The sequence below is a fragment of the Colobus angolensis genome, unplaced genomic scaffold, assembly GCF_000951035.1.
Source record: "Colobus angolensis palliatus isolate OR3802 unplaced genomic scaffold, Cang.pa_1.0 Scaffold42, whole genome shotgun sequence".
NCBI classification, from domain to species: domain Eukaryota; kingdom Metazoa; phylum Chordata; class Mammalia; order Primates; family Cercopithecidae; genus Colobus; species Colobus angolensis.
The window spans coordinates 4,602,001-4,628,451 of NW_012117599.1; the positions used below are offsets into that span (position 1 = coordinate 4,602,001).

Sequence of the window (26,451 nt, forward strand, 5' to 3'; positions counted from 1 at the left end):
CGCGGGGAGTGGGGAGGGGCGCGGCCGCGGAACCCCAGGCCCGGATCCCGAGCCTCCCTTCCTGCCGCTGCAGAAGCGTTCCTTCTGACGGAGACGTGCGGCCGGAACAAGTTCCGCTGGGCCTCCATCCAGAAAACAGGTTTGCTTTATGAGATCGAAAAAAAAAAAGAAATCCCAAACTTGGAAAAAGGCAAAAACCCAAACCAAAACAACAACAACAAACCCACCCGCACACGAAAAAAAAAAAAACCACCTTGGAAAAATGCAAAAATAGGTAAGTAAATTTCTTAAATCGCCGACTTGGAAAAAGGCCGCTTGCTTGCGTTAAGGGTAACTCCTAGCATTTTCTAATAAGCCTACTTAATAAAAGGGGGACGTTCTGTTCGTTAAAGAACCCCCTTGGCTGCCTGTCTTGGAGATGTCACTGTTGTCCAGGTATAGTGGACTAACGAAGGACAATGATAACGGCCTCAACAGTTTACAGACCTGAAGACTTGTAACTTCTTAACCTGCAGAAATGGATAAGGCCTGAGTCAACCTCAAAGGTATTGGGATTTTATTGCCCAAAAGAAGGTAAACTAGTTTTATTTTTATACAACCTACATGTTTGTTAACTACCTGAGTATATCTGTGTCTATTTAGCAAACAAGTAAAATAGATACGTGTATGTATACAGACACACACACACACACACACACAGTTTTCGTCAAAGTTTTTAAGGAACAAGCCTTTTTTTTTATTTTCTGTTGGTTCCCTCCTTAATGAGTTAATAATATTGAAGGAGCTGGCTGTTTGAGTATTTCACTTCTAGCATCATTACTAATCATGGTTTAAAGGTTCTGCCCCTCATGCCGAAGACGTTTACTGAGCCCTTTTTTTGGGCCCTGTGGTTTAGATGAGACATTGCGTTTCCCTTTGAGGATCTGAACCAATGCACATGCATGGCAGAAAAGAAGTAAGTAAATGTGAAGCTTAGATGTGATGCAGCATATTATGCACGATTTAGGGATCCAGGCTCTGGGAATCAGACCACATGGATTCAGAGCCTTAATCACCACATATGGCTGTGACCTTGTCACACTCTCATTTCTCTGTGTCCCAGTCTTCTCATCTATAAAGGGTGTGGTACTAGGCTGGGCGCCGTGGCCCATACCTGTAATCCCAGCATTTTGAGAGGCGGAGGTAGGTGGATCACCTGAGGTCGGGAGTTCGAGACCAGCCTGACCAACATGGAGAAACCCTGTCTCTACTAAAACTACAAAAAAAATTAGCCAGGTATGGTGGCATGTGCCTGTAATCCCAGCTACTCGGGAGACTGAGGCAGGAGAATCGCTTGAACCCGGGAAGCAGAGGTTGCAGTGAGTTGAGATCTCACCGCTGCATTCCAGCCTGGGCAACAAGAGCAAAACTCCACAAAAAGACAGCAACAACAAAAAAGTGTGGTACTAAAGAATATTGGAGAGGATGCATTTAAAGTACAAAGCACAGTTGTCCCCCAGTAGTAAACATTGCAACAAACACACACTATTGTCACCGTTATTACTGCATTCCCAAGATACTGTTCAAAACTTTAAAAGATGGGGTCTGTTCTAGAAGCTTACACATTGACAACTAAGGTAACTGAGGGTTTTTTTGGGGAGTTTTTCCAAATTATTCTAGTTCCTCTTTTTTTCCTATAAATGAACTTCTAGGAAAATATTAGTATTTAGTCTTTTTTTTTTTTTTTTTTTTTTTTTTTTGAGACGGAATCTCACTCTGTCGCCCAGGTTGGAGTGCAATGATGCCATCCCAGCTCTTGCAACCTCTGCCTCCTGGGTTCAAGTGATTCTCCTGTCTCAGTCTCTCAAGCAGCTGGAATTACAGGTGCGTGCCACCATGCCTGGCTAATTTTTGTATTTTTAGTAGAGATGGGGTTTCACCATGTTAGCCAGGCTGATCTCAAACTCCTTACCTCAAGTGATCTGCCCACCTTGGCCTCCCAAAGTGCTGGGATTACACGTGTGAGCCAAATATTTAGTCTTTATAGCAGGAGGATTGTTTCTAAAATAGCAGTTCTCAAAGAGCGATCTCCAAAAAGTGGATCTTTAGGCGTCTCCAACATCCTTTTGGAGGATCTGCAGTGACAAAACTGTTTTCATGGTTGTATTGGGACATTATTTGTCCTCTTTACAATGTAGACATTTGCTCTGATTGTGCAAAAGTAAGCACAAATCCCAGCGGCGGGGCAACACTGAATCAGTAGTAACTGCATCCTTCAGCACCCTGCCATTGCAATAAAAGCAAACACAAAGTGTCAGTGAAGAATGTCCCCCGTGAAGCAGTCATGCCCCTCGGGACAGGGTGAGAAATGCACAGAAACACTTCTGCATTCCAAGGACAATGGTTGCTGAAGGACATGCCCTTGTGCAATGGCCTGCAATGCACAAGCTACAGCTCTTTTTTATGGACCACCATTTTTACTTGAAAGCAGAACTGACAGACAAACTGCAGTTAGTCAGATTTGGGCATGTGGCAGACATTTCCTCCAAAATGAATGACATGAGCTTGTCACTTCAAGAAAAACATTGCCAGTGATAACATTCAAGCTTTCAAGTGAGCTTTCAGATTTGGCAAAAGCCAGATCCATCACTGTAAGTTTGACAGCTTCCCAATATTTAAAGATTTTTCTGATGAGATCAGAAGTAGTACTAACAACTAGCTGTAAAAAAATATTGTATAGTGATCAGCCAATTTTAGTGTAATAAGAAATACGTATTTGGCCTTTGATCCTGCTTCCTGACTGATATAGTTTGGGTGTGTCCCCACCTAAATCTCAACTGTAGTTCCCATCAGCCCCACGTGTCATGGGAGGGACCCCATGGGAGGTCATTGGATCCTGGGGACAGTTACCTCCATGCTGCTGTTCTCCTGATAGTGAGTGAGTTCTCATAAGATCTAATGGTTTTATAAAGGGCTTCCCCCTTTGCCCAGTGCTCATTCTCTCTCCTGCCGCCCTGTGAGGAGGTGCCTTCCACAAGACTGTAAGTTTCCTGAGGCCTCCCCAGCCATGCAGAACTGTGAGTCAATTAAAACTTTTTTCTTTAAGAATTACCCAGTCTTGGGCATTTTTTCATAGCAGTGTGAGAACAGACTAATACACTGACATAAGCACCTAAATCCCTTGGAGTTTCCTGAGTGATAGGAATGTCTTTTGTTCTAATGAAGCAACTCTTGCTGGGCCCCTAAATATTTTCAGATGGGGACTGGTCATTGGAAAAACCAGGCCTTGTATAGAAGCCTGCAATTTTCAGCCCTATACCTGGTCCTCTGGAGAAACGAGAGGGGCTGGAGATGAAGTTAATAATGGATCATGTCTGCGTGATAAAGCCTCCATGGAAACCCCTAGACCACAGAATTCAGGGAGTTTCCAGATTGGTGAACACATTCAGGTGCTGGGAGAATGGTGTGCCCAGTGAGAGCATGGAAGCTCTGCACCCTTTCCACTTTGCCCCATGCATCTCTGCCATCTGACTATACCTGAGTTGTATCCTTTATAACAGGACATAAACTGGACGTAGTAGGACATAAACTGTCTTCCCAAATTCTGTGAGCTGTTCTATCAAATTACCAAACAAGAGGGAGGGAGTCATGGAACCCCCGATTTATAGCCAAGCTGGAAAGAAGTGGGGTAATCTGGGAACCCAGTTTTTGCAACTTTCATCTGAAGTGAGGGAAGTCTTGTGAGACTGAGCCCTGAACCAGTGAGGTCTGACTGTAACTCCAGGTAGTTAGTGTTAGGATTAAATTGAATTGTAGGACAGCCAACTGGTGTGTGGAGAGTCAGAGAAAGGGTTGTTGGTGTTGGAAAACATGCCAAACTGATGAATTTTAATGTCACTGAATATAAAATATTCATTGATAGGGTTTTGGATTCCACATTGTACTAACCTTTAAACAGCTACCACTTGTTGAGTTTGGGTGTAGAAACTCAAAATACCCCCAAATTATCTTAAAAGATTAAAATATTTCTTCCTTTTTCTACTTATCTGTGTGAGGAAGGAGTTTCTTCACATTCTTTGACCAAAATATTGCAACAGATTGAGTGCAGAGAGAAGTGTATGATTCCAGCTACCTTCTATTAAGCCAGACATTAAAGAGATTTGCAAAAGGTGAACAATGCCATATTTTTGTTTTGAAAAACATAGCTATTTTTCCTTAAAGTATGCTATCTAAAGTAACGTATAATGGGAATATTCATTTTCTAAAATGGATTAATAAAGGTTTTTAATTTCGCGGTTTCAATTCTCGTGTTATAAGTATAGATGGATCTAGTCCAGATTAGCGAAAGCTCTTTGGGTTCCTTGATAACTTTTAAGAGTGTAAATGGGTTCTCAGGCCAAAATGATGGAGAACTTCTGTTCTCAAAGAAACCCAAATTCTTAATAATAAAAGGAAAATGTACCAGGTTCTTTAACAACCCCCTACTCCTACACCACCTACTACGAACTGAATATTTCTGTTTTGAACCAAACCAAGGTCCTTCCTGAAAGTGGAATAATAGAACGGATGCATCTAGAAAAACCAAAATATCTCTTACAGGGAGTGGGTCATGTGGAGAACCATCTCCTACACAGGTAGGGATTTGCCAGTTCCCTTCAGCATTCTATGACAATTTCATAACTTTCTCCCCTATTCTTCATTTTGGGTTCAACATGTATGAACTCAGGGTCCTGTAGTGCTGGGTGCTAGAATCTGACATTGTTTTCCCTCTGGCCTCTTCCCCAGCTCCTCGCTGTGCCACAGAGAAGTTCCTGCAGTTTCTGTGTCAGCTAGAGGAGGGGACAATCCCTAGAATCCTGGCCCTCTTAGTCCTGAACTCTCCTCTCAGTATACAGGGTGGCTACCAGTCACTCAGGCTTTCTTGGCGTTCCTTTAAGAAATGGGTTTGGAAATGACTTCTTGGCCACTCTTGGCAGTAAATGTAATCGAAAATTGCAGAGAATACATATCTTGGTTCCTTTCTCTGAGCACACTGAAAAGTTCCATTTGGCTCCCTTGGTGGGTATATGAAAAGCTTACCAGAGTTGAAATGAGACTCTGTCCAGGGTAAAGTTGCAGAACTGTAGTGGCCACAGCCAGGCATCTCTGTGTTATACCATAACTGAGAAATGTTCAGCCAGAGGGCCCTTTTCAGTAGACATAGAGTTGGAGGCAGGGATTACAAACCCACACAAGCTGATTTCCCTTTCCTATTTATAGATAGCAATGCAGTTCGAAGACTTTCTGTTTTTAAGTAGGAGATGGCTGAATGAAACAAGCTCAATTCCATACTCTAGCCCTTGAAAACCTTTGGTGTGTTTATTACAGTCTTAATGGGGAGCTGTTTTGCCTTGTTAAGAACTTCTAAATTATCTAAAACATAATAGGGCTGCACATTTGGAAAAAATCAACAAGAGAAATTATTTCTTAAGCCCAAGAGACATTTTCAATATCTACATTTAATTTTTATTTTCACTAGAGGTGATGTTTTGCTATGTTGCCCAGGCTGACCTTGAACTTCTGGCCTCCAGCCATCCTCCTGCCTCGGTCTCCCGAAGTGCTTAGATTACAGGAGTGAGCCACCATGCCCTGCCAAGACCTGCATTTTGAATTCCTGAAAATATATTTTAAAACTTACCAAAATGGGAAAATTTTTAAAAGTGCTGAATTCTTGAGGTGAGATCACAGACACCTCCCACTGTCAAGTCAGACTGCATTTCCAATGGAATTTGCTAAGATATAAAATTGCGCTGTAAGTGACGTGACCCCACAGAGTTGGTTTGGGCCCCATGACTGGGTTCTGGCTAATGAGATGTGCGTAGATGTGATCTGAGCCACCCCTAGGGCTCACGCTTAAGGACATACCTGTGATCCTGAAGTTTTCTTCCCCTGATGTGTGCCACATGTTCTAGAAGGCGGACACACAAGATGAAAGCAGGTGTGATCCCTGCATCACCGTTTGGAGGAAAGTTGCATTATCCTCATGGAATGTGATGAGCAAGTAGTTGATACCTATTGTTTTAAGCCAAGGATAGTTCAGGACATATGATTTACACAGCACAGCCTGCCCTAATACCAGATACCAGTTCAGTGATGAAAACACTGGACTGAAAGTCAGGAGGCGGGGATTCTTTGATGTTGAACTATAAGAATTTGTTGGTTTTTAACAGTTTTTGATACTCAAGTGGCAGTTTCACATGATTCATCCCAGTAATTCAAGTGACCCCTGACCAGCTTGATATGTGACATTGAATTAGTCCATTACTCCCATCTGGATCTCACTTTTCTCATCTGTAAAAATCAGATCTAATAAACATCTATAGAACGCTCCACCCAGTAACAGTAGGATATACCTTCTTCTCAAGGACACATAGAACATTTATCCTGATATTTATGCTATAGGCTAATCTGTAAAATAAGCCCCAGTACATTTTTAAAAATTAAAATCATACAAAGTATGTTCTTTAACCACAATGGAATTGAACTTGTTAATAAATTAACAACAGCAGGAAATCTAGGAAATTTACGAATAATGTGGAAATCAAATAACATAACACACTTAAATAACCAATGGGTCAAATAAATCACAAGTAAAATTAGATGTATTCGTTCATTTTCATGCTGCTGATAGAGACATACCTGAGACTGGGCAATTTAACAAAAGAAAGAGATTTAATGGACTTACAGTTCCACATGGCTGGGGAGGCCTCACAATCAAGGTGGAAGGCAAGGAGGAGCAAGTCACGTCATCAATGGATGGCAGCAGGCAAAGAGAAAATTATGCAGGGGAACTCCTCTTCATAAAACCACCAGATAGGCAGAAGGTCGCTCCAGTGGCTGTGGTGGCAGCGTGAGCATGAGGAGGTGCTGGCTGCGGCAGGGCACAGGTGTAATGGATAGATAACAGAGAAGACCTCGTCCCTTCCTCATCAGGACATCGCATGACCAAGTGCTTCCTGCCCCCCACCAGCAACCCCAGTGAACACCATGGGTTGGAGCATGGCAGTGGGCTTACCCAGACCCCCAGCTCTGAAGAGATCAGCCTTACTAAGTTTCCTGGATTGTACCACACTGGCAAGCCCTCGCCTCCCCATGACATCCTCCACAAGCCTCCTGATACAGTGTCTGATGAAGAGAAAGACCGTGGGAAGAAAAAAGGAGATTTTAAGAAAAAGGAAAAAGGAAAAGGAAAAGAGGACTGAAGGCTGTGCAGCCTTTCATGGAGATAGCTCTGGAGATGAGGCAGAAAGTCCTTCTAAAATGAAGAGGCCCAAGGGAATCCACGTGTTCAAGAATCCCAGCTTTTCTAAAAAGAAGGAGAAGGATTTTAAAATAAAAGAGAGACCCAAAGAAGAAAAGCATAAAGAAGAAAAGCACAAAGAAGAAAAACATAAAGAGAAGAAGTCAAAAAAAAAAAAAAGTCAAAAACTTGACAGCAGCTGATGTTGTTAAAACAGTGGAAGGAAAAGAAGAAAAAGAAAAAGCCAATTCAGGAGCCAGAGGTACCTTAGATTGATGTTCCAATCTCAAGCCCATTTTTGGAATTCCTCTGGCCGATGCAGTAGAGAGGACCATGATATACGATGGCATTTGGCTGCCGGCCGTTTTCCGTGAATTACGTAGAGAAGTATGGCATGAAGTGCGAAGGCATGTACAGGGTATCAGGAATTAAATCAAAGGTGGATGAGCTAAAAGCAGCCTATAACCAGGAGGAGTCTACAAACTTGGAAGAATATGAGCCTCACACTGTAGCCAGTTTGCAGAGGCAGTATTTGCGAGACCTTCCAGAGAATTTGCTTACCAAAGAGCTCATGCCCAGATTTGAAGAGGCTTGTGGGAGGACCACGGAGACTGAGAAAGTGCAGGAATTCCAGCGTTTACTCAAAGAACTGCCAGAAGGTAACTGTCTTCTGATTTCTTGGCTTGTTGTGCACAAGGGCCATGTCATCGCAAAGGAACTGGAAACAAAAATGAATATACAGAACATTTCTGTAGTGCTCAGCCCAACTGTGCAAATCAGCAATCTAGTCCTGTATGTGTTTTTCACACATGTGCAAGAACTCTTTGGAAATGTGGTACTAAACAAGTGATGAAACCTTGGCGATGGTCTAACATGGCCACGATGCCCACACTGCCAGAGACCCAGGCAGGTAACGAGGAGATCAGGAGACAGGAGTTGCTTTTGAATTGTTTACATTAAGATCTGCAGGGTGGGATAAAGGATTTGTCTAAAGAAGAAAGATTATGGGAAGTACAAAGAATTTTGACAGCTCTCAAAAGACAACTGAGAGAAGCTGAAAGACAGGAGTGTGAAACCAAGATTGCACAAGACATAGCCAGTCTTTCAAAAGAGGCTGTTTCCAAAAAAGAGATGAATGAAAATGAAGAAGTTATAAATATTCTCCTTGTTCAGGAGAAAGAGATCCTGACTGAACAGGAGGAGCTCCTGGCCATGGAGCAGTTTCTGTGCCAGCAGATTGCCTCAGAAAAAGAAGAGATTGTGGAAATTCAGAGTCCCCAGCAGCAGGGCTTAAGCGAGACTGAGGAGTACTCCTCCAAGAGCGACAGTGAGAATGAGGAGAAGCTGCAGATCACTCTGGAAGATTTACAGAGACATAACGAAGAGCTGCAAATAAAGAACGATCATTTGAATCCAGCAATTCACGAGGAGCTTGAGGCCATCATCAAGCAGTTCCAGCTGCTCCAGATGCAACCAGCCAGGGCCGAGCAGCAGGCGCAGGAGGAAGAAGAGCCTGAGTGGCGCACAGGTGCTGTCGAGCCGCCCAGAGACGGCATCCTCGAGCTGATAGCAGCTAAAGAGTAGCCAAAGGCAGGCAAGGGGCCAGCGAAGCCATCGCCTAGTAGGGACAGGAAGGAGACGTCCATCTGAGCAGCCTGCGCTGCGGTCCGGAGTCCGCGAAACTGAAAGGACCCGCGCATCTTACTGTAACCCGGGGTCCAGGCCGGCTCTCTCGCTGTACATTCTGTAAAGGTGTCTTCTCTTCTCAGACTCTTCCTCTGTCACACGTCTGACTTCTTCACGTCAGGCTTAGGTTCCATGGGAGGACGAAGCAGTGGATGCATTGTGGGCTTTAGGGACAGATGAGTTTTCCAGATAGTGTCAGCATATTAATTTTCTTCCTTAACTTGAAATAACCATTTTAACCCTTGAGCAGCTTCTTTTTAAACCACAAATCGTCTTTCTTTGCTTTTTTTATCACAGCAGAATCAGGATCTCCTTCTCATTCAAAGGGGAACCATACCAGGTCAATGCTGCACCCTCCGTGATCTCTGGTACCTTCACTCTTGCTTGTGCCTTCAACACCTTCTTGGTGCAGATCCCTATGGGGGAGCTGCCTCAGGTTCTCTGACTGGTCAGAGCGGCACCTGGTGGGTGTTTGCTGGCCCACCCTCCTAACTCTCTCCTTCTGCAGTTCAGTTCCAAACCACAGTCTATAAGGCCGAGTCACCAGGACGGCCTATCTGGCCACAGACGGGCTGCCTGTGGAGCCCGCCTACCCACCCCCGGCAGCGCAGGCCAGCCGAGAGGCCGCCTGTTCCCGCCGGTTCCTCACTGTGGGGACCAGGAAAGGCCTTCTCACTGGGTTGGTCAAAGGTAGTCACCGTGGCCTGGTGCATCCACAGAAGATATTGCTCAAACTAGAAATATTTTAAACGACTGACCTTCCTTAAAAACAGAATGACTCCGATTAGCTTGCTTGGGCTAGAATGTACACGTCTTCTTGCCTGAATAAGCCATATATGGCTTATGTGCTCTGAAACAAAAGTTTGAAATTACCCATATCATCTCAGTGAACCTACTGGTGGGTTCCCAATTGGCAAGACTGAGCAATAATAAAAAAAATTCCTTTCCTTTGAATCATAGCTGTGATTCACCCCACCCCATTTTCTAGTTTCTGATCCATCCAGTGAGACTGATGCTCTGATGCTCTGAAGCTTCTGGGAGGCCGGGCTCTGGAGGCAATGTGCTGCAGGTGCACTCTGTCAGAGTGAATAGCACCGCGAGACAGGCCAGGCTCGTGGCTGGGAAGATGAACCCCACACACACTCAAGGAAACGAAAACAAACCCCACCTGAGGGCTCTCTCCTCCTCCTCCTAGGTAGTATTTATTTTCAGCACCTGTTTGATACAGTTTTTAATCCTCTACCTATTGCACTATTGTGACTCATTAGCCATTATTTGATTTTTGTACGGGGGGGAAAAAAAAGCTTTCTTATAGAAATCAGCATACTATTTTTTAAATCTGGAGAGAAGATATTCTGGTGACTGAAAGTATGGTCAGGTGTCATATATCAATGTGCAAATGCCTTCTTGCTGTCCTGTCGGTCTCAGTACATTCACTTTATAGCTTCTGGTATTATCAAAGGTTCCTTTTTTGTTTGTGTAAACTCTAATTTCTATCAAGGTGTCATGGAGTTTTAAAATTAGTATTTCATTACAAATGTCTCAGCATTGGTTAACTCATTTTTGCCAGGACCATTATTGATCAAGCAAATAAGTTCAACAGCCATTTGGGAAAAGGAAAAAAAACCCGTCAGATCTCGTGACACTTATTCACTATCGCGAGAACAGCATGGGAAAGACTTGCCCCCATGATTCAATTGACTCCCACTGGTTCCCTCCCACAACATGTGGGAATTCAAGATGAGATTTGGGTGGGGACACAGCCAAGCCTTATCATTAGAAAATACTTTCAGATGAATGAAAATGAAAGTACAACGTACCAAATCTTATTTGCAATGCTCAGAAATTTATAGCTGTGTCAACTTTTAAAAAGAAAATAAAACGGCCGGGCGCGGTGGCTCAAGCCTGTAATCCCAGCACTTTGGGAGGCCGAGACGGGCGGATCACGAGGTCAGGAGATCGAGACCATCCTGGCTAACACGGTGAAACCCCGTCTCTACTAAAAATACAAAAACTAGCCGGGCGAGGTGGCGGGCGCCTATAGTCCCAGCTACTCGGGAGGCTGAGGCAGGAGAATGGCGTGAACCCGGGAGGCGGAGCTTGCAGTGAGCTGAGATCCGGCCACTGCACTCCAGTCCGGGCGACAGAGCGAGACTCCGCCTCAAAAAAAAAAAAAAAAAAATCTGAAATCTAATCTTTCACCTTAAGAAACTGTACAAAGAATAGCAAACTAAACTCAACGCACGATGAAGAAATAAAGAAGAGTAGAAACAAATGAAAGAGAAAATAGGAAAACAATAGAGAAAATCAACTAATGAAAAGTTTTTTTGAAAAGATCAACAAAATTGATACACCTTTTCCTAGCCTGACCAAGCAAAAGAGGAATCAAATTACTAAAATCAAGACTGAAAGAAGGAACATTATTACAAACCTTACAGAAACCAAAAAGATCATATATCAATTGTATGCCAACCAATTAGGGGACCTAATGGAATATACAAATTCCTAGCGAAACAAACTAGGTAAATTAACTCAAGATGAAATAGAAAATTCAGATCAAACCTTAAGAAGTAAGAGATTGAATTAGTAATTTAAAATTTTCCTACAAAGTAAAGACACAGCCTACCGAACTTCACTGTTAAATTCTACCAAACATTTAAAAAAGAATTAATACCAGCACTCCACAAACTCTTCCAAAAAAACAGAAGAGGATGGAATACATCCTGTGTTCGTCCATTTTCATGCTGCTGATAAAGACACACCTGAGACTGGGCAATATACAAAAGAAAGAGGCTTAATGGACTCACAGTTTCATGTGGCTGAGGAGGCTTCACAATCACCTCGGAAGACAAAAGGCACATCTCATATGGTGGCAGAGAAGAGAATGACAGCCAAGCAAAAGGGGTTTCCCCTTATATCTCATTAGACTTATTTGCTACCATGAGAACAGTGTCAGGGAAGCCGCCCCCATGATTCAGTTATCTCCCAGTGGGTCCCTCCCACAACAGGAGGGAATTATGTAAGCTACAGTTCAAGATGAGATTTGGGTGGGGGCACAGCCAAACCATGTCACATCCCAACCCATTCTCTGAGGTCAGTATTACCCTGATACCGAAACTAGACTTAGATACCACAGGAAAACAAGAAACCAATACTTTTTGTGACTATAGACACAAAAATTCTCAACAGAATACAAGCAAACTGAATCCAGCAACATATTAAAGAATTATAAACTATAGCCAGGTGGATTGTATCCCAGGAATTAAAGGTTGCATTAATCTATATCAGTAGGACAAAGGACAAAATCATATGACTAAATAGAATCAGAAAAATCATTTGACAAAGTTTAACTCCCCTTCATGATAAATACATGCAACAAACTGGGAATAGAAGGAAACTTCCTCAACCTGATAAACATTATCTACAAAAATCCACAAATAGCATCAATGAGAAAAGACTAAAAGCTTTCCCTCTGAGATCAGGAACAAGACAAGGATGTCCGTTTTCATCATGTCTATTCAACATTCTGCTTTCATCAGTTTTTTTCAACATTTTATTGGGGCTCTAGCTAGGACAGTTAGGCAAAAAAAAGAAAGCATCCGTATTGGAAAAGAAGTTAAACTCTATTTGCAAATGGCGTAATCTTGCCAAAAGAAAATCCCAAAGTCTCCACCAGAAAACTATTAGAACTAATACGTGAGTTCAGGAAAATTACAGGCTATAAGATCAAGATATAAAACAATTGTGTTTTTATAGACTAGCAAAGAACAACCTGATAATGAAATTAGGAAATTATTGTATTGAAAAGAGCATATAAAGGAATAAAATTATTAAGGATAAATTTAACAAAAGAGGTTCAAACCATATACTCTAGAAATATTTTTGAAAGAAATGAAAGAACACCTAAATAAATGTAAATGCATCCCATGTTCATATATCAGAGGACTTAATACTGTTAAGATATACTCTCCATATTGATCTACAACTTTATTGCAATCCTCATCAAAATTCCAGCTGGCTTATTGGTAGAAATAGCCAATCTTAAGCTAAAATTCACATGAAAATGTAAGACACTTAGAGTGGCCAAAACAGTCTTCAAAGGAAGATCAAAGTCTGAGGAATCACACTTCCTGATCTTAAATGAAGATCTAATAAGTACTGACTCATGCTGCAACGTGGAGAACTTGAAGACATTATGCTAAGTCAAGGAAGGTAGTCACAGAGGACCACAGTTTCTGTGACTCCACTTATATGAAATGTGCAAAAAAGGCAAATCTATAAACAGATCATAGGTTAGTGGTGATTGGGGGCTGGAAATTGAGAATGACTACTAATAGGTACAGGGTTTTTTGGGGGGGTGATGAAAATTCTGAAATGAGACTGTGATTGTTGCACAACTTTGTGAACATCCTAGAAACCTTGGAACTACATACTTTAAATGGGTGAGTTTTGTGATATGTGAAATTATATTTCAGTAAAGGTGTTACCTAAAAACGTGGGTGTGGGCCAGATGCGGTGGCTCACGCCTGTAATCCCAGCACTTTGGGAGGCCAAGGTGGGCGGATCACAAGGTCAGGCATTCAAGAGCAGCCTGGCCAACATAGTGAAACCCTGTCCCTACTGAAAAAAAAAAATAAAACTTAGCCAGGCATGGTGGCATGTGCCTGTAATCCCAGCTACTTGGGAGGCTGAGGCAGGAGAATTGCTTGAACCCAGAAGGTGGAGGTTGCAGTGAACTGAGATCATGTCACTGTACTCCAGCCTGGGTGACAGGGTGAGACTCCGTCTCAAATAAATAAATAAATAGATAAATAAATAAAATGTGGGTGTGTCGTGATTTTAAAAATACCCTGACTGTGATGGTTCATTGTGTATGTCAAGTTGACTGGGCTAAGGGATGCCCACATAGTGGTGAAATTATTTCTGAGTGCACCTGTGAGGGCATTTCTGAAAGAGATTAGCATTTGCCTCAGTAGACTAAGGAAAGAACATCTGAGCAGCCATCACCCCATCCACTGAGGACCCAAAAGAACAAAAATATGGAGGAAGAGTGAATTCTCTCTCTCCTTCAGCTGAGAATCCATCTTCTCCTGCCCTTCAACATTGGAGCTTCTGGTTCTTGGGCCTTTGAACTCAGAATAAATTACTTTCCTGATTCTCCAGCTTGCAGAGGGCAGATGGTGGAACTTCTCAGCCTCCATGATTGTGTGAGCCATTTCCAATAATAAATCTCTCGCTCTCTTCCCCTCTGCCTCCCCAACACACTCACACATCTATGTGTACTACTATATATATTGCATCTACTATGTATGTATATATGTAAATAATATATACACACATATGCATATTTTATATATATATATATATGCACACTATGGTTCTGTTTCTCTGGAGAACTCTAATACCCTCACGCATACTCCAGTTCACTTCGTTGTATGCATCAAATGAATGGAATCGTAGGTGGAAAGAATGCTCAGCTACTGTTCATTTCATTCTGGCTTTGTTGTTGACTCTGGTAAATCACTTAACTTCTGGGCTTCCATCTTTTAATAAGAAACCAGTCTGTTATTTTGAATGACTGCTGGGTTCCCTTCCAGCTCTAATACCCTATTATTTGATAGAAGCTAGGCCTGAATCCATGCAGTCACCGTATGGAATATACATTTATATCTGGATCTATGTCCTGTAACAAAAGTAGCAAAATATGGAAGGAAAACTGTAGAAAAATGAGGAGAAATAAGGAGAAAATGTAAGAAATGAGTAAGTTGATTTTTGTGTGTGGCATGTAGCTAGATAATTACCCATCCAGCTGGTTGAAAATATAATCACTATTTTCTCTCCAGTCATGGAAGGGTGAGACCTATTTTTATGTGTCTTATGATAAGGAGAATGCTAATTAAAATAAAGTTAACTGTTTTCTTTTTTCATACAGGGTATGTTGCTCAGAATACAATTGTGGGACCATCTCTTATAGTAAAGTAATGTAGTGCTAGGTTGGCACTTGAAAAATTGGTCCCATCTCTCTTCTAATATTGAGCTCACATCGCATGAAAAAATGTATCCCTCTGAGAGAAGACCTATTAATAGTAAAGCATGAATAGACCACAAGTACAAAAGAGTAACAAACTCCTGCTTTCTCATTACTGAATATCTTAGGGTTGATATCAGGAAATCTCTGCATCAATTGCAAAGTTGGAAACTCACCACTCATGTGCTTTATTTTCTTTACCATCCAAATCTCTTCCTGATAATAATTTAGCTGCAAAGGAGGTGCATTGATTCTTCTGAGCAGGGGGCAACCACTTGGAGCATGCAAAAAAAAAAATTGCAGATCTGTGGGCCAGTGTTTCTCAAGTAGGTCCAGGTGAAACTGGGAGAACCTAATTTTTAAAAGCTCCCTAAACAATTCCAGTAAGCAGCCAGGTTTGGGAACACTGACCTAATCAAGGCCCCAAACTGATGGATATAGTCAGTACTCAGATGCCACTGACTGTAATAAGATTCTATGTTCATTTAGAAACAGTTTTTGTAGGAACAGGGCAGAGAAACACTGCACTGATTGTACTAAAACTCTTTTTGCAAAGTAATCACATATCCCTGCAATTGCATACTTTTTTTTTTCTTTCAGGACTACTTTCAAAGTTTTAGTCTAAGTCCGCTTTGTTTTTAGAGTCTAAAGACTGCCCTGCTTCCCTGGCAATAATACACAGCATTGTGGAAGCGAGCTGCCCTCCGTAATCCGAGAGTGTGATCTTGATCACTTGAGCACTCTCAGAACTGAATGAGTGATTCTGAAGCACATCAAAGAATACTAGCATTTTATCTGCATTTTCTATTTGGTAAAAATAGTTCTGTACACACCCTTACCTCCCCTTAATTGGACTACTCATTACTGGATGTTTAAAAGCTCTTTTTTGGACTTGGCTAGAGGCTTTTAACAATGAGTAATCCAAAACACTGAAATAGACCATTGCAATGTGTACATTGGTTACCATTGGTTACAATCACCTCTCCCAGCTTTGGGCATTCTGTGATTGGAGAGGCCTGAGAATTCCCCCAGCCTTTAAATTGCTTTGCTTTGCACACCCAAAGACACTGTTTCAATGCTGCATTGTAGTTGTAAGCCTTTTCTTTCTAAATGAAAATTAAGAATCCAAATTCAAGTTAAAATTTAGCCACACTCAATGCCTGTAATCCCAGCACTGTGGGAGGCCAAGGTGGGCAGATTGCTGAGCTCAGGAGTTTAAGACCAGCCTGAGCACTATGGTGAAACGCTGTCTCTCCAAAAATACAAAATTAGCTGAGTGTGGTGGCTCATGCTTATAGTCCTATCTACTTGAGAGGTTGAGGTGGGAGGATTGCTGGAGAGCAGGAGGTTGAGGCTGCAGTGAGCTGAGATCGTGCCACAGCATTCCAGCCTGGGTGACAGAGCAAGATCCTGTCTCTTAAAAGAAAAAAATCAGCCACATATGGGCCCTCCAAAGTAATTTACCTAACTGAGGTGACAATGGGATGAACACTGCCTTCATGAATGAGTTTGTATATGTGCAGGCCATGCCAACTATGTTTTCTTCCTTATGGTGGCCAGCAAATTTCTTTGCTATCAGTTGTAAGAGGCCATCAAGGATCCAAGTGATACCCTAATTCCTAGTAAGAGTCAAGGTAAATAATATCTTAAAAGAAGTCATTACTCTTAACCCTCTGTTGAAGCCACTTCGTTAAAAGCCACTGATAAACAAATTAACTAATTCATAAATGTTTTTCAAGTGTTCACTGTATGCCAGGTACTGCGCAAGGTTCTAGCGAGCCATAAATTACTAATAACAGTAGCAAACACTTACATAGTGCCTACTCTATGCAAGCAATGTTTTTCAAACTGCACATAGCAACCCATCATTTAAAAGAATAGAAGATAATTGAATCAGAAATAGTAGAGTGCTTCCTTCTTATGAAGGGTAAGAATTATTTCATAAGGCTGGATGTGGTGGCTCACAGCTGTAATTCCAGCACTTTGGGAGGCTGAGGTGGGAGGATCACTTGAGCCCAGGAATTCAAGACCAGCCTGGGCAACCTAGTGGGACCCCATCTCTACTAAAAATAAAAAATTAGCTAGGTGTGGTGGCATGTGCCTGTCATCCCAGCTACTTGGGAGGCAGAGGTGAGAGGATCACTTGAGCCCAGGAGGTGGAAGCTGCAGTGAGCTGTGATTGCAGCACTACACTCCAGCCTGGGCAACAGAGTGAGACCCTATTAAAAAAAAAGAATTGTTTTATAAAAGCTTTATTTCATATATACACTCACACACTTCACACACTCACAGATCTATGTGCACTGGTCACAATATAATGTATTTTGTATTGTTTTGATCAAAAGTTTTAAAACCAGTGATCTAGAGCATAATTACAGAAAAATGTGCATTTTTTCACATTTTTAGTCACATTACAAGAAAATAAAATTATAGACCAATATTTCTCAAAAAGAAAAATCTTAAGTAAAATAATAGCAAATTGAATTCAATTATATAGAAAAGGGTTAATGCATCATGACCAAGTAGAGTATATTCCCGGAATGCAAGGCAGGCTTAATATTTGAAAGACAACCAATATAATTCATCACGTTAAAAGAATAAAGGCAAGAACAGTGTGATTATTTCAGTCGATGCAGAAGAAGGCATTTGATACAATTAAATACTCTTGATAAAATTCTCAGCAAACTAGACATAGAGAAGAAAATGTTCATAATCTGATAAAAGGCACCTACAAACAAATAAAAATAAACAACCCCCCCAAATCTTAGAGCTAACACTATATTTGTTGGGTGAACAAGGCAAAGCAATACACTATCGCCATTTCTATTCAACATTATCCTGGAGGGATCTTAGTTTAGAGAGAAAAAATAAAACTATCTTTGCAAACAGATGAAATGGTTGAGTACAGAGAAAAACCAAACGATTAAATAAATCCTCACAACACTATAGCTGGATAGAGATTTTCTGAGATTAATATTTTCCCTCCTTTAAATGTTTGGAAGACTTCACTAGGGAAGTTTGCTGCTAAAATTCTTTTGTGAGAAAGTACTTAATTATAGACTTAATTTTTAAAACAGAGGTAAGGCTATTCCAAATTTTTATTTTTTATTTAAGTTTTAATACATGGTGCTTTGGAGAAAATTTTTCCATTTATCCAAGTGATATGGGTTCACTGTGTGTCCCCACCCAAATCTCATCTTGAACTATACTCCCATAATTCCCACATATTGTGGGAGGGACCCAGTGGGAGATCATTTGAATCCTGGAGGTCGTTCCCCCATACTATTCTCATGGTAGTGAATAACTTCGTGAGATCTGATGGCTTTATCAGACGTTTCCGCTTTTGCGTCTTCCTCATTTTCTGTTGCCACCGACGTGTAAGAAGAGCCTTTTGCCTCCTTCCATGATTCTGAAGCCTCCCCAGCCATGTGGAACTGTAAGTTCAATTACACCTCTTTTTCTTCCCAGTTTCCAGTATGTCTTTACCAGCAGCATGAAAACGGACTAATCCACCAAGTTTTCGAATTTATTGGCACAAAGTTATCCGTAATGTCTTATTATCTTTTAAATTATCTGTCGAATCTGAATTGAGGTTTCCCTTCTCATTCCTGACATTCATCATTTGTGTTTTCTCTTTTTTCTTGTCCAGTCTTGCTAAGATTTCTAATTTATTAATATTTTTTAAAATCCAATTTCTGGTTTTATTGATTTTCTCTGTTCCAGCCTATTTTATTAATTTCTGCTTTTATGTTTATTTCTTCCACCTCATCCTTTTATTGCGTATTCTTTTTGAATTAGAAGCTTAGATTATTTTCCAACCTTCTCTTTTCTGCTATTTGCACTTAAAGCTCTAAATTTCCCTGTAAGTACTACTTTGGCTGTACCTCGTAACTTTTGATATGTAAGATCATCATTCAATGCTTATTCTATTTAATTTTGCTCGCTTTTTCTGTCAATGTCCAGTTACTGTTTCTTTTCTTTTGTTTTAGGGAGTTCAGAAGTAGACAGCATAATTTTGCAAACATCAGAGCAATAAGCGCATAGTTTCGCAAATTGTTTTTCCTTATAATGTATCTAACAAAATATCTTTTGGCATTGAGTCCTGAAATGGTTTTGATTAGGAGAGCATGTTCTGATTCTTCCCTGCTTCTATAAAGTATGTGAGAAACAGCATCTCAGAGTCTTTTAAAATATAAACTATTAGGCTGGGTGCGGTGTCTCACACCTGTGATTCCAGCACTTTGGGAGGCCGAGGGGGGTGGATCACTTGAGGTCAGGAGTTCGAGACCAGTCTGAGCTATATGGCAAAACCCCACCTCTACTAAAATACAAAAATTAGCTGGGTGTGGTGGCATGCGCCTGTGGTCCCAGCTACTTGGGAATCTGAATGGGAGGATCACCTGAGCCCAGGGAGGTCAAGGGTGCAGTGAGCCATGATTATGCCATTGCACTCTAGCCTGGGCAACAGTGTGAGACTCTGTCTCAAATGTATGTGTGTGGATGTGTGTGTGTGAGAGAAAGCGGGGGAGGGAGAGAGAGAGAGAACTAAGCTCTGATTTTTTTTTAACATTCCCAAATTCCTACCTAAGGGGTCTGAGGAGTTACGTCTTGTAAACCATAAAGTCTTATCAGAGGGGTTTTTATTTTAACCCTATAGAGCGAGGTCTGCTTTCTAACCTGACTCTGGCATAACATCATGTAACAAGGCAAGAAGTCAAAATATTTTAACCCCAAATATATTTCCTTGCCAAATCTTGAAATTGCCCTGCAAAGTTTTCTCTTGTGGGAAAAAATTTGCATTCTATAGACAATCCCCTTTCCCCCCACTTTTTTCCTTCCTCGCTTTCCAGATCCAGGAGATCAACTAAGAGCCAGGCACCCTTTTAGGTCCAATGAGAAACATTTAACAATCTACTCTCTCTGAGGCCTGCTATCTGAGAGCTTCCACTGCACAATAAAACTTGGTCTCCACAATCTTTTGTCTTAACCTAAACACTTCCTTTCTGTCGATCCCAGTCTTCAGATAAACTCAACGAATTGTCACTTGGAAAATATTTAAGTCTACCTGGAACCTGGAACCTCCCCACCCACTTTGAGTTGTCCCCCTTTTCTGGACCAAACCAATGTACATCTTAAATGGATTTGATTGATGTCTCATGTACTCAATTGATGTCTCCTGTCTCCCAAAAATGTATAAAACCAGACTGTGCCCTAACCACCTCGGGCATATGTTCTCAGGATCTCCTGAGGGCTGTGTCATGGGCCATGGTCACTTATATTTGGCTCAGAATAAATGTTTTCAAATATTTGACAGAGTTTTGACTCTTGGCTCTTTTTTCATCAAATTATATCTATATATATATACACACACACACACACTGTTAAGTGTTATTGTTCTTAACTTCCTTGTATTTGGGCAAATAAGTAAGTGACCATGATCCTCTTTGTCTTAATAAATAAGACGCAGTGTATTCAAACTTTCCAGAGGACGGAGATGCTAAGTATTATAATCAGAGAAATACCTTATTAAGACAACTAATCAGAATTACAGACTTTGTACATATAAAAATTTACTTTTATAGTAGCGGTATCTGAAATCCAGTTACATTTGCAAGAACAACTTTATTATGCAAAACAAAATCTGTTTTCCCAGAGATGTGGAGGAAAGCAAGATGTTTTCATCTTTTCTTCCTGAGATCTCTCTCACCTATGGTTAGAAAGGCCTGTGGTCTAAGACTAACTACTAGAATTCTATTAGCACTGAGAGAAAAGTACAGGCCCAGGAGACTCAAATCTTATAATATGAAAATGGGGCAGAAAAGAATTATTAACAAATGGAAAATGTGGGGCTGCTAATGTTTTCCTTCTACAATTCTGAGTCATTTTATCATGTATGGAAGGCCCTTAAAGATTCATTTTAGCTCCTGATATAGACATTACTTGACTCATGGCACACAGTGCGATGAAAACTGGCCTGGTTAATTGCAGTGCCAGGCTTTCAGGAAGGAGGTAGAAGTTGTTTTGATTGTTGAAAATCAGAAAATTTGTTTCAGAAGCCTTCACATTTTGCATAGCCCTTGACTTAGCCCTTCACTTAGATTGTTCTGAGCAAATAACCATTTGTATGTGTGAAGATTTAACTATAAGAGAGTCCATTATAACATCACTTATAATTCTACAAAATCTGCAAAAAGCCTGTGTTCTCAGGCAAGATAAGTATATTATATTAGAATATAATGGAGCAAAAATGATGCTGCTGATGGATATTTCATAGTATAGAAGAACATTCATGCTTTATTTTTAAGTTAAAATATGTTTAATATAATTCAGTTTTCATATTTTTAAAAAGAGTATATATTTATGGTATATGATATATTATATATTTATGCATTCATAAAAGACCAGTAGGATAAATACCAAATGCTGACAGTGGTTATCTCTTCAAGATTATGGGTGATTTTATTTTCTAAAATAGTTTCTACTATTTGCATTTAAAGAACTTTTAGCTTATCTGTGGTTTAAAAAACTTCTAAAAACATCCATGCCTTATGTTTGTAATACTAAAAGTAGACCCAATTGGCCAGGCATGGTGGCTCAGGCCTGTAATCCCAGCTCTCTGGGAGGTTGAGGCAGGCGGATCACTTGAGGTCAAGAGTTCGAGACAAGCCTGGCCAACATGATGAAGCCCCATGTCTACTAAAAATACAAAAATTAGCTGAGTGTGGTGGCGCACGCCTGTAATCCCAGCTATTTGAGCGGCTGAGGTAAGAGAATCGCTTGAACCCAGGAGGTGGAAGTTGCAGTGGGCTGAGATCATCGCACCACTGCACTCCAGCAGGCCGGGCAACAGAGTAAGACTCTGTCTCAAAAAAAAACAATTGTTTTGTAAATTGCTTTAAGGCAATTGAGATACGAATAAATGTGGACCCTTGCTGTGAAAATTTCCAGATATCTAACGTATGGGTGGTTTGTTTTTGTTTTCTCCTCTGCACCCTCGGCGGGTAAATCTTGTTCCCCAAATCCTCCCTGACCTGTTAGCTGCCCAAGGCCTGGGAAACAAGTCACAACAATAACCGTGATAGAGATCCCAGGCCAGGGGGCATTTATGATAATGGTGGCTGCCCAGCATCTTGTGACCAACCCTTTCAAGTTTGGAGAAAATTATTGTAAGCCCGATGGGTTCTTCCTGTCTGCTGCACAGACAAAACCAATTCACTGAGACCATGGTATTGTAGTAGAGAAATCATTTAATTAGTGCAGAGCTAGCCAAGCAAGGGGACTGGAGTTGTTACTCAAGTCAGTCTCCCTGATAACTCAGAAGCTACGGTTTTCATGGATAACTTGGTGGGCAGGTGGCTAGGGAATGGGTGCTCCTGATTGGTTGGGGATGAACTCATAGAGGTATGGGAAACAGAACAGTCCTCACATGCTGACTCAACCCCTGGGTTGCGGGGGTCACAGGACCAGTTGAGTCATGAGTTCTGGATCTAGGTGGTCCATTGCCGGAATGCAAAAAAATGAAAAATATCTCAAAAAACCAATCTTAGCTTCTACAATAGTGATGTTATCTATAGGAGCAATTGAGGAAGTCACAAATCTTGTGACTTTTAGCCACATGACTCCTGAGCAGCCAGAAATTATAGAAAGGCAACCTAGGGGACAATATAGGTGGTTACGTTTAGCTACACCTACATTTTAGCAGAATTCAGGCCCCTCCCGTAATCCTAATCTTGTGGCCTTTCCTTAGTCTTACAAAGGCAGTTTTGTCCCTGAGCAAGGAAGGAGTTCATTTTAGGGAAGAACTATTATCATCTTTGCTTCAAAGTTAAACTATAAACTAAATTCCTCCCATGGTTAACTTGGTCTCTGCTCAAGACATGAGGACGGCCAGCCTGTGAGGCTAGGGGCAAGAGGAAGTCAGCCTTGCTGGGCTTTCTCACTGTCATAATCTTTGCAAACGCAGTTCCACCTTGTAATCTATTTCACAAATGAAGAAGTCAGAATTCCGGGCTTCCTCACTGATGGAAGCAGGGTTGGTAGCCACCAAATGTGCTATGCACAGCTTCAATCCACACATAAGCAACGTGAGGCCATAGGCTGTGTGTGATGCTTCTGTATGGCTGGTATGGGCCAGGCAGAGGTGTTGGATTACAGGGAGAAGTGGTTGCAAAGATAAGTGTGGGACACAAGTGACATGACAAAGGGAATTCTGGGAAATGTAGTTCAGCCAAGTAGAGCCATGCTGGGGATAGTTGCAGGGGAGGGGGGTGTTGGGAGGGTTGGGGTGTTGGGGAGTTTGTTGGTCACAAGCCAGGAGCTGCAGAAGGTAGAAGGGAAGGGTTTCAGTGGGAAGTTATAGGGTTAGGGTACAGTTTGTACTTAGCAAAGTGGGGAAAAGAACTCCAGGGATGGAAGGATGGGGACAAAGAAAGATTGAGATCCTGAAGAGGACTGAGATCAGTCTTGATCAGTCGGTCTTGGTGGTCTCTAAGTAGAAAGTTCAATTTTCTGGTCCAGAGTACTTAGTTTGCTCTTACAGGGCGTGGGACAAGGACTCCCTCCTGCATTGAGGGAGGTAGCAGTAACCTGGAAGGGGTGGGTAAGGAGTGAGACACTTCTCTGAGGAGAGGTGGAGGTCTCAGAGTGCTCTCCCCAGGAAAAGCACCTTGTGACTTAGGGGCAAGGTTTACCACCTTGTTGTGTATAATATAAGAGAATTAGAGGCAGCCTAAATGTCCCACAAAGGGGGTCTCTGTAGAACACTCCAGTTGCCCCATAAAATGGAATCACCTGAAACCATTACTAGTGATACCATGTAAGAATATTTAAAAATAAAAGAAGGATCCCGGGATTATGAAGGTGGTAATGGCAGCATAGTTTTCCAGTCTCTCAAAATATCCACATAAAAAAACAGAGTAACAAGCTAGTAAAGGCAAAACCCACGAACAACGTTTACAACAAAAGGTGAAAAGGTGTCACCACAAGCCTCAAAACACCAGTGGGCAAGGACACACCACAGACTTGTCTATAGCAGCATCTGTACAGGAGGAAAAGAGGGAAGTGATAAGGCTGCATCCGAAAGACCAGAGAACAGAAGGCCAAAACAGCACAGCGGACAGGTTTCTTCAAAAAGACCAAAAAAAGACTGGGCGTGGTGGCTCACGCCTGTAATCCCAGTACTTTGGGAGGCAGAGGCAAGCAGATCACTTGAGGGCGGGAGTTCAAGACCAGCCTGGCCAACATGGTGAAACCCCGTCTCTGTATTTGCCTTAAAAATACAAAAATCAGCTGGGCATGGTGGCACGTGCCTGTAGTCTCAGCTACTTGGGAGGCTGAGGCAGGAGAATTGCTTGAACCTGGGAGGCGGAAGTTGCAGTGAGCGGAGATCATGCCACTGCACTCCAGCCTGGGCGACAGAGCAAGACTCAGTCTCAAAAAAAAAGAAAAAAAAAATCGAAAAGAAATGAACAAACAAAAAGGATTTAAGAGAAAATGACAGATATTGAAGATAAACGAAGAACAGTGATGATGATAGTAAGAGTCCTTGAAGAAAACCAAGGCAAGGGAACAAAACCTATACTAAAATGTGTAATTCAAGATGACTTTTCTCAAATAAAGGAAACTTGAAACTACATATGAAACAGCCCATAATGTACACCATAATCATACTGGTATTATCAACACTGAGATGAATTCTAGTAAAGTTACTGGGCTTTAATGAAAAACAAATTATTTTAGCATCTAAGAAATAAAAAGAATTCATGACTTCTGAGGGAAATGTAATTAGATTATCATCAGTTTTTGACAGCAATTATTATGCTAGAAGGAAATGGAGGAACATAAGTATAGTCTTGATATATATATATATTTTTTTAATGGACAGAGTCTTGCTCTGTTGCCCAGGCTGGAGTGCAGTGGTGCAGTCTTGGCTCACTGCAACCTCTGCCTCCTGGATTCAAGTGGTTATCGTGCCTCAGTCTCTCAAGTAGCTGGGACTACAGGTGTGCGCCACCATGTTCGGCTAATTTTTGTATTTTAGTAGAGACGAGGTTTTGCCACGTTGACCAGGCTGGTCTTGAACTCCTGGCCTCAAGTGATCTACCCGCCTCAGCCTCCCAAAATGCTAGGATTACAGGCATGAGCCACCACACCCTGCCAGTGTTGATAATTTCTTAAAAATGTGATATCCCTTTTAAGTTTCTTTCAATTTATAGGTTCCCCCTCCATCCTTTCATTTCTTTATAATTTGTCTCTTAAAGGACCTGGTCTCTGTGACCAGAAGAGTTTCTCACAGTCTGGATTTTGCTGATTACACATTCATGGTGCAGTTCACATGTTCTCCGTCCTTTGTGTTTCCTGCCAATTGGCAGCTCCGTCCAGAGACTGGATTAGAATTAGATTCAATTCCTTCGGCAAGATTCTGGGCTGTGTTTCGCCACGGGAGGCATGAGGTCTCTGGTTATCTCTCTTGTAGTCTTATCAACCATTGATGCTTAATGACTACCATTCTTTGCCAGTTGCAAAATGTGATCTTCCAGTTCTAAAGTTTCTTTTTCATTTATCAGTTGTGAAACTTGTACAAATAGTCACTACCTTCACTACCTCCCATCTACTACTTGGTTGCTTGAGGGTCTGGTTCATATGGGAAAGGCAGGAAAAGTGCTTGATTCTTTCTCTTTACTTACTAGTTTGCAATATAACGAATTGATTCCTCATCATCCTCTGTAGGTTAATAAGTCTTTTTTAAAAATATCATTGTGAACTTATAGACTCAAACATATTTCAAGGGTTTCAATACATTGCAATGAACAGTATTAAAGCTTGTACTGGCTCATCTTTGATCAGTTGGAGTCTCCTTGGGCTGGCTCCTGAGTCCTTTTGACATGATCCTGGTAGTCTTTGAGTGTTTCCTAACCGTCTGGTATGATAAGATGTGCTAGGTTCATCCTGTACATTTCTTATGCCAGAGCTGGAATCATTTCCCCAAGAATCTCTGGATTATTTTTGTAAGACATGGTAATTTAAGACTAATTATTATTTAGGCTCCAGAGAAGTTCATTGTTACTAAGTTTCACGTTGTCTTTTTGCCTTTTCATCCAAGCTAAGAAAATATATAGAGAAAATATATATAGAAAATACATACATACATACCTATATGTATAATTCAAAAGTTCATACTGTTACTTCCAATGTTAATTTAAGACTAGAGCTTTTCAGTTTTTATCTATTGCATCTGCATTTCCTTTCTTCCATATTGAGAGTCATGGTTGTGACCCTGAACTCGGAATACATATTTGGGTGAAGGAACTATGAAAAAACACAAAGATATGATTACCTTAAAAGTCAGGGTAGTGGTAAATGATAAAGAGTGAGAGGACTGACTGACAAAGTTCTTAACTTGGGTGGTGTTTGCCTTATAATAATTCAATAAACTGTATGTTTTAATTGTGTGGTTTTCTATACAGTAGGTCCCCCATCA

At 41.3% G+C, this 26,451-nt stretch overlaps 1 pseudogene; it reads left to right on the top strand.

The window, feature by feature from the left end:
• Positions 1 to 6,959: 6,959 nt before the first annotated feature.
• Positions 6,960 to 8,908, top strand: LOC105522149 (annotated as a pseudogene).
• Positions 8,909 to 26,451: the final 17,543 nt, after the last annotated feature.